Source organism: Physeter macrocephalus, chromosome 21 (genome assembly GCF_002837175.3).
Source record: "Physeter macrocephalus isolate SW-GA chromosome 21, ASM283717v5, whole genome shotgun sequence".
Lineage (NCBI taxonomy): Eukaryota > Metazoa > Chordata > Mammalia > Artiodactyla > Physeteridae > Physeter > Physeter macrocephalus.
The window spans coordinates 73,762,417-73,769,988 of record NC_041234.1 but is presented as its reverse complement, the minus strand read 5'-3'; the positions used below and the strand labels follow the sequence as shown (position 1 = coordinate 73,769,988).

Below are 7,572 nucleotides of genomic sequence, written 5' to 3'. Positions count from 1 at the left end.
GGAAACTGAGACTCGGGGAAGATAAGTGACTTGCCCAAAGTTGCACACCCAGAAATGTCTCACCCTAAACTAGAACCCAAGTCTCTTAACTTCCAGCCCAGTACTTTTATCCACATCACCAAACCTGGTTCCAATGAATAAAGCTGAGTGCTTCAGTGCAATCATTTCATCAGTGCCTTCATCATCACCTTCTTCAGCCCCCCAGAATTTCTTTTGCCTATCTGCTCACTTTTCAATTCATATTTGCCTTTGAATGTATTTTATAATGTATAACCTTTATCCCTGGACTTCCCTGGTGGCGCAGTGGTTAAGAATCCACCTGCCAATGCAGGGCCCACAGGTTCGAGCCCTGGTCCGGGAAGATTCCACATGCCGTGGAACAACTAAGCCTGTGTGCCACAACTACTGAGCCTGTGCTCTAGAGCCCGCGAGCCACAACTACTGAGCCCGTGCACAACAGCTATTGAAGCCCGTGTTCTGCCACGAGAAGCCACCACAATGAGAAGCCCGCACACTGTAACAAAGTGTAGCCCCCGCTCGCCACAACTAGAGAAAGCCCACGCGCAGCAACGAAGACACAACACAATCAAAAATAAATAAATTTATTTATTTAAAATAAAAACCTTTATCCTTAAAACTTTTATTACTTTTTTTTTCTGTAACTACCACCAATCTAAATTTTGCCAGCCTTACAGTCCCTGTTCCCACAAGTCACAGTCACCTGACCTATATCAGGCCAGATTGTTTGCCCCACAGGACTGGCAGAGCTCTTAAAATTCAATGCCTACTGTCAAAATTCATAGTGACCTCTCCAAGGATATTGCTAAAAGAAATGAAAGATGATGCAGCAATTTAGTTAATTAAAAATACACTTGTAATGAGTTTGAAAGAAAAGTAAGCATTTTCAGACACCAGCGTGGTAAAATATAGATGCTACTGGACTATATGCAAAACTATTTAATCTTATAAATATGTCATTTTAATTCCAGCTAATGGATATGGACACTTTTTAAAAATGTAATGGAACTGCATGGTACTTGATAAACTGTGCCTCACCAAAGTAGGACACTGCATATAGAATTCTAGGCACTGTCTTGATTTTTATATATTGCGTTAATGAGTATATAAAAGGCCTATTTAGGTTTTCATTTAGATGTTTTATTTAGGATAGAAAATTATATTATGTGTGTAATAAACTGCTGTTGAATTATAATTACAAATATATCACCACGATATGAAGTTTTAAAAAGTCATATCAATAAGATAATGTAAGCAGAATAGTAACAATAAATAATACAGCAATGAGAAATAGCAATTGCCCTGAACTGTGTGTTATAACAAAACTAAATGACAGGGACTTCCTTGGTGACACAGTGGTTAAGAATCTTCCTGCCAATGCAGGGGACATGGGTTTGAGCCCTGGTCCGGGAAGACCCCACATGCCACGGAGCCACTAAGCCCATGTGCCACAACTACTAGGCCTGCGCTCTAGAGCCCATGAGCCACAACCACTGAGCCTGCATGCCACAACTACTGAAGCCTGTGCACCATAATGAAGAGTAGCCCCCACTTGCCACAACTAGAGAAAGCCCGCACGCAGCAACGAAGACCCAATGCAGCCATAAATAAATAAATAAATAAATTTTTTTTTAAAAACCTAAATGACTATATAACACTTAGGTGGTTAAATTTCTCCCTTTTCCTGCTTCTTTCTCTTCTATTTCTCTTCCCTCTTTCCTATCCCCTATCTTTAGGTATAATATTCACTTTTTAGTGTATCTGCCAATCTCACAACCCCATTTCCTGCAATCCCCCAGCAGGGGTGGGCCCCAGCTGCTATATACGTGCCATGTACTCAATACTGCATCACCCTGTGAGCCCAAGATGACTGGACATGTGGAAACCTTCAACCTAAGCTGGGCTGATTTTTCTTCTGGGCCGTCCCCTAAGCCATAGCTGATCATATGAGGGTGAACATTTACCTCTGGTGTGCCAACCAGATTCTTCTCCTAGGAATTTGGACTTGTGATGCAAAGATGTGGGTCAGCCTCTGCTATTTGGATAAACCAAGAAAATTAGAAATTCAGAAGCTGTAAGGAGGCCATGCTTTTGTATTTGCTGATATTATGAAAGTTGATCTGGAAAAGAGGTGCTAAAAAAAGAGAAGCTTCCCAGTTTCTTGACAGTCAGTTTCCAGCTACCCATGAGATGGAAACTACCGTTTCTACCATGGGTTTCCTTGAGACACCGTGTTTCTTACAAAAAGTTTCCCTTTTTCACTTAAGCTAATTTTAGTGGGCTTCTGTTACCTACAACCAAATACACTGTAACTAAGACCCTTTTTCTCTTTTCCCTTTTCTTCCTCTTTTTTCTTTTTTTGGGGGGGGGCAAACATGCAAACTACACACACACATACACACACTTACGTATTCACACACATACACACCTATTTAAATTATAAGCCAAGAATTCTAGAACTCTATATGCTGGGTGACTTTGAGTCCTTATTCATTGCATCAGCTAGAATGTTTCTTAGGGATCTATAAAAACAACAAGAAATAAATGTTGGGGATCACCTGTCCCAAAAGGATTGAAATACATTATATTATTTCCCCTCTCCTCACTAGCCTCTCACTTAATAAGGAATCATACTTCCTAACTCAGTCTTACTGATATTTCTGATTATTCACATAGCATATGTACTTATTGAAATGAATAGCATCCAGTTCCAATGTGAGGACGGAATAGATACCTTGAAGCTGTGTGTTCTTAGCTGCCTGTTCTATGAGCAGGAATGTTGCCATCCATCTTGATGCTAGCAACATATAGACAAAGTATCTTATGAATGAACTATATGTTTCACTTTTTATTCAGTTACAAAATTACAATTGGAAGTAATATTTTTTGTTTGTTTGTTTGTTTGTTTGCGGTACGGCTCCGGACGCACAGGCTCAGCGGCCACGGCTCACGGGCCCAGCCGCTCCGCGGCATGTGGGATCTTCCCGCACCGGGGCACGAACCCGTGCCCCCTGCATCGGCAGGCGGACTCTCAACCACTGCGCCACCAGGGAAGCCCTGGAAGTAATATTTTGTGTTACAATTCACATGGCATGTAGACTTGGTAGGGTTGATTTGTTTGTTTTTACTATCTTGAAAATTGACTGATAAATGATCAAATCAATATGTTGCTCAGTTATCAAAGGTAGCTAAAGTACAGGGTAACTATGCTGTCATCTGTGAGTGCTATTGTTGGTTTTTCTAGTACAGTAGATTTAACTTTTGCTGCATTCAACCATGTAAAATTTGAGGATATTCACATAATATCATCTCAGAAGACAATTACCTTAATATCCTGGAAAAAAAATAAAGGTTTTACCAAGAAATGCTAAATAATATCAATTTTGACTTTAAGAGTATAGGGCGCTAAAGGAGAGGGCTCGTGCTCGCTTCAGCCACACATATACTAAAATTGGAACCATACAGAGAAGATTAGCATGGGCCCTGTGCAAGGATGACATGCAAATTCATGAAGCATTCCATATTTCTGAGATTGGGATTGACATATATACACTACTGATACTACATATAAAATAGATAACTAATGAGAGCCTACTGTATAGCTCAGGGAACTCTACTCAGTGCTCTGTGGTGACCTAAATGGGAAGGAAATCCAAAAAAGAGGGGATATATGTATACATATAGCCGATTCATTTTGCTGTACAGCAGAAACTAGTACAACATGGTAAAGCAACTATACTCCAATAAAAATTAATTTAAAAAATAACATGTATCTTAACATATAAATGCTTTGATATGACTACACTAGGAGACATAATGAAGGGGTCAGATGTCTACTGTGGCTAAACTCTAGAAAGACATCGAAATTAAACAATGTGAGGAAAATTTGCTAAGTGTCAAATTATTTGTAAAGATAATGAGTGCAACATAAACCCTAAAAAAGGAAAAGATCCATTCATTCAACAAATCATTATTGCGCCAAGCATTGTGTTCAACTCTGGGATTGCACCTGAAAGAACCAATAATAATTACATTGGCAGAGAGGAAGATGAATAGCATTCCTAGCAGTGTGAACAACAGAAACAAAGGTACAAACAAGGGGATATGTGGAGCATATTTTAGGGACATTAATTAGATTCACTTGTTTTTATAGGGGAATTAGAAAAGTTGTTTAAGTTTAGAAAAGATATAGAGGGCCTTGGAAACCAGGCTAAGGAATTTGGACTTCACCTTTGAGGGCAGTGACAAGCCACTTGAATGGCAATGGCAAGCAAAATTTTGAGCAAGAAAGACATACTATCACAGAGTTTTAAGAAAATAAATCTGGTAGTGAAGGCATACTTTCAGGGTGTAGATGAAGTTGAGACTCAAGATAGATTAATCAGGGGATCATTGAAATAGTCTAAGTGTCAGATGATAAAGGCTGGATTAAGAAGTTAGCAGCAGATAGAAATAGGGAGAGGAAAATTTGAAAGGCCTGAATTTGAGAGCTATGATTGGATGTGAAAGAAAAGAAAGGAGAGAGTCAAAGGTTACAGTGAGTTTAAGGCCTAGGTGGCTCAAAAAAATTACTTAGTCAAGACAGGAAGCTAGTTTTAAGGAAGTTTATGAGTTCAGTGTTAGGCATGTTGAACTGGAGACAATAAGGGGCCATCCAAATGGAATTATCAGACAGATTATTTAATGGTGAAAATGATAAGGCCAAGAATATAAATTCCGAATCATATACATAAAGTATCAACTATTGTAGGGTCTGATCCCCATGCTAGGAGACATTGGGGGAAATGAAGAAAGTTAACATAGCTCTGCCCTCAAGAGTTTATAATTCCAGTAGTATACTAAATACTAAACTATGCTATACAGTATTATAAGAGGTTAGAGAAGAGAGAAATAAATGTGGGGCAAGACAATCACTGAAGGCTTCTTAAAAGAGGTGGTACTTATGTCTGAACTAAAGAAGAGCCTGTATGACTTGTAGAATTTCTCAGCATATTGGTGAGGTTAACAATAATGATAAATATTTTATGATTTAATTTTGATAAATTAAAGAATAATGATAATCTCTTCCCAGCCAAGAAAATGAGTCTTTCTTCATAAGCTTAGACCCTGAAGATGTTGGAAAACTAAAGGAACGTGACAAGGAACTTAATGAACATTAGGCACCAGGCTGAACTACTTGATAGCACTTTTTCTATCCCTTTCCTACCCGGTTTACATGACCTCATTTCTCAGAAAGCTCTTGGGACATCACTACAGAAAAACACTTAATTCTCTTAGCTTGTGATGCAGGATCAGAAAAAAAAAAAAAAGTGTTGCCTTAAAGGGTGAAATAAGTGACTGGAAAATAAAATACAATTTTAGCAAACATTTTAGAGTGTTTACTCCTCAGAGCACTAGGCTGGGTTGAAAGGAGGAAGCGTAGCGGCATATAAACATGACATATCCCCTGCTCTCAAAGGGGCTTGTGGTCTGGTAGAGATGATCATCTATACATAAGACAAAGTATATAGGATCAGAAGGAAGGCAAAGGCAGCTCTGAAAGTTGTGAACTGAAATCCCTATGATATGGTGTGGAAGGGTCACTTGTGAACCCTGTTCCAGTGACAGAGTTCAGACAGTACCAATTGGCATGCCATGTAAAATTGCAATGGGCTTATCAGTTAAAGAAAATGATCTACAAGCTGTACTCTGCGTTTTGAACTCAAGCGTTTATTTCTAAATCAAGTGCAGTTTGAAGAAAAATGTAAATGAAGAGCTTCTTTTATTTTAAAACTTAATTTTGGGTGATGTCATTATACAAAGCATCAGAAATAGTCTTGAAAATGAAGAAAAAATTCTTCATAACTCACATTTTACAACTCTTTAATATTTCAAGCAAAGAGTTGGATTAAAGTAAGAAAGAAAGCAAAATTCAGTAGCTTTTTGGCTGGAAAAGTTTGGCACTCTTCCATGACTTGCTTGCTGCAAGAGCCAGAATTTGATTCAGGAGGAGCTGAAAGCTTCTCCATGCTGCTCCGGTGGCCCAGAGATTCTGGCTTTGGACAGCACCATCTGGACCAGTGTGAACGACAAAGTCAAACCTCCCACGTGCATTTGTCTGACTGGGCAAATCAACTTCAGAGCAAGGGCACAGGCTGCCTCTCAGGCTCCATCAGCTTTCTTCCTTGGTGGTGTGGATAGCTCCAAGGTGCCACTGCCATCACGAAGAGAGTAAGGCAGCTTTTTCTGTTGCCGTATACTGCAAATCATCCAATTGTGAGTTGCTATTTATCCCCTTTTTTGGCAGCTATAGTTACTCAGCTTCCTGTATCATCTTCTCTTCTGTGAATCAAAGAGCTTTCCTATCAAGTGTCTTCTTTGGCAATTCCTCATTAGAGGAGGTTTTTCTTGATTGTTTTATAAATGGGTGTGAATGTGGCTGGTGAGGCTGAGCTGAGCCCCACAGACTGTATTGTATCCCAAATCTTGCTTAGGATTTTAGTCTGTCAGTTATTTTAGTCATGCCTTCTTTTCTCTTTCACTACTCTTGACAAAATTAAAGTTCTGAGATCACTGCAATAGATTTTGAAACCAAATGAAGAGCTCATAAAGCCTATACAGTAATCTATGCTTCCATGCTCCATGTCTCCGAGAATATCTAAATACCATCTCTAACGCCACTCTTGTTTTGTTTTGTTTTGATTTGGTCCAAGTGATTTTCCACCTAAAATCAAGCTGAGAGAGGAAGACACTCTATTGATTCTGCTGCCTGTCTGGTGCAATGGATATCTGCTGACGTTTTCTTTCTTTTTCTTTCTTTCTTTCTTTCTTTCTTTCTTTCTTTTAAATTGAAGTGTAGTTGATTTATGATGTTGTGTTGCTAATGTTTTCTTGTGCAATACAAATAACATTTTCCCTTTTTAACTACCCCCCTCCATCTTAATAGGCAAAAGAAGATCTATTCCCAAACAAAGTTGGTGCTATTGATCAAAAGTGACAATAGCATACAACCTGCCAATTTGAATCCATTTCCAAAATACCTGTGCAAATTTCTTATACCTTGATATTTCAAATGTAGTCTAGTCCAGCTAGTTCACAGGTTCCCCAAATGAGCTATATGTAAGCATTTTGAAGTCCTTGAATTGTCAGCATTTAGGCCAGAGAAAGCTCTAAGAGACTTTCTGCCCTCACTTTATAAAACTGAATTTTAAAAATAAAACAAAAAGACTGCCAGCTGGGTTTCTTGCTGAGCTGACTTTGCAAAAATTTGAGATTATATTTTTAACCCTAATGAGCTCTTTGTCCCAGATTGGGCAAGAATGCTCTAGTGAGTACATATGTGGCTTTAGTAAATAACCATGAAAATTTAGGGATAATGCCAGGTAAAATCACTTTATAAGAATGAAGTTAGGGCTTCCCTGGTGGCACAGTGGTTGCGCGTCTGCCTGCCAATGCAGGGGAACCGGGTTCGCGCCCCGGTCTGGGAGGATCCCACGTGCCGCGGAGCGGCTGGGCCCGTGAGCCATGGCCGGTGAGCCTGCGCGTCCGGAGCCTGTGCTCCGCGACGGGAGAGGC

The 7,572-nt window shown here is 39.5% G+C and overlaps 1 non-coding gene across 1 annotated transcript; it reads left to right on the top strand.

Moving 5' to 3' along the window:
- The first annotated feature begins 3,439 nt into the window (after positions 1–3,439).
- LOC112066451 (U6 spliceosomal RNA) lies at positions 3,440–3,546 on the top strand. Its single transcript, XR_002892668.1, has one exon. It is a non-coding gene; the product is annotated as a U6 spliceosomal RNA (small nuclear RNA).
- Positions 3,547–7,572: the final 4,026 nt, after the last annotated feature.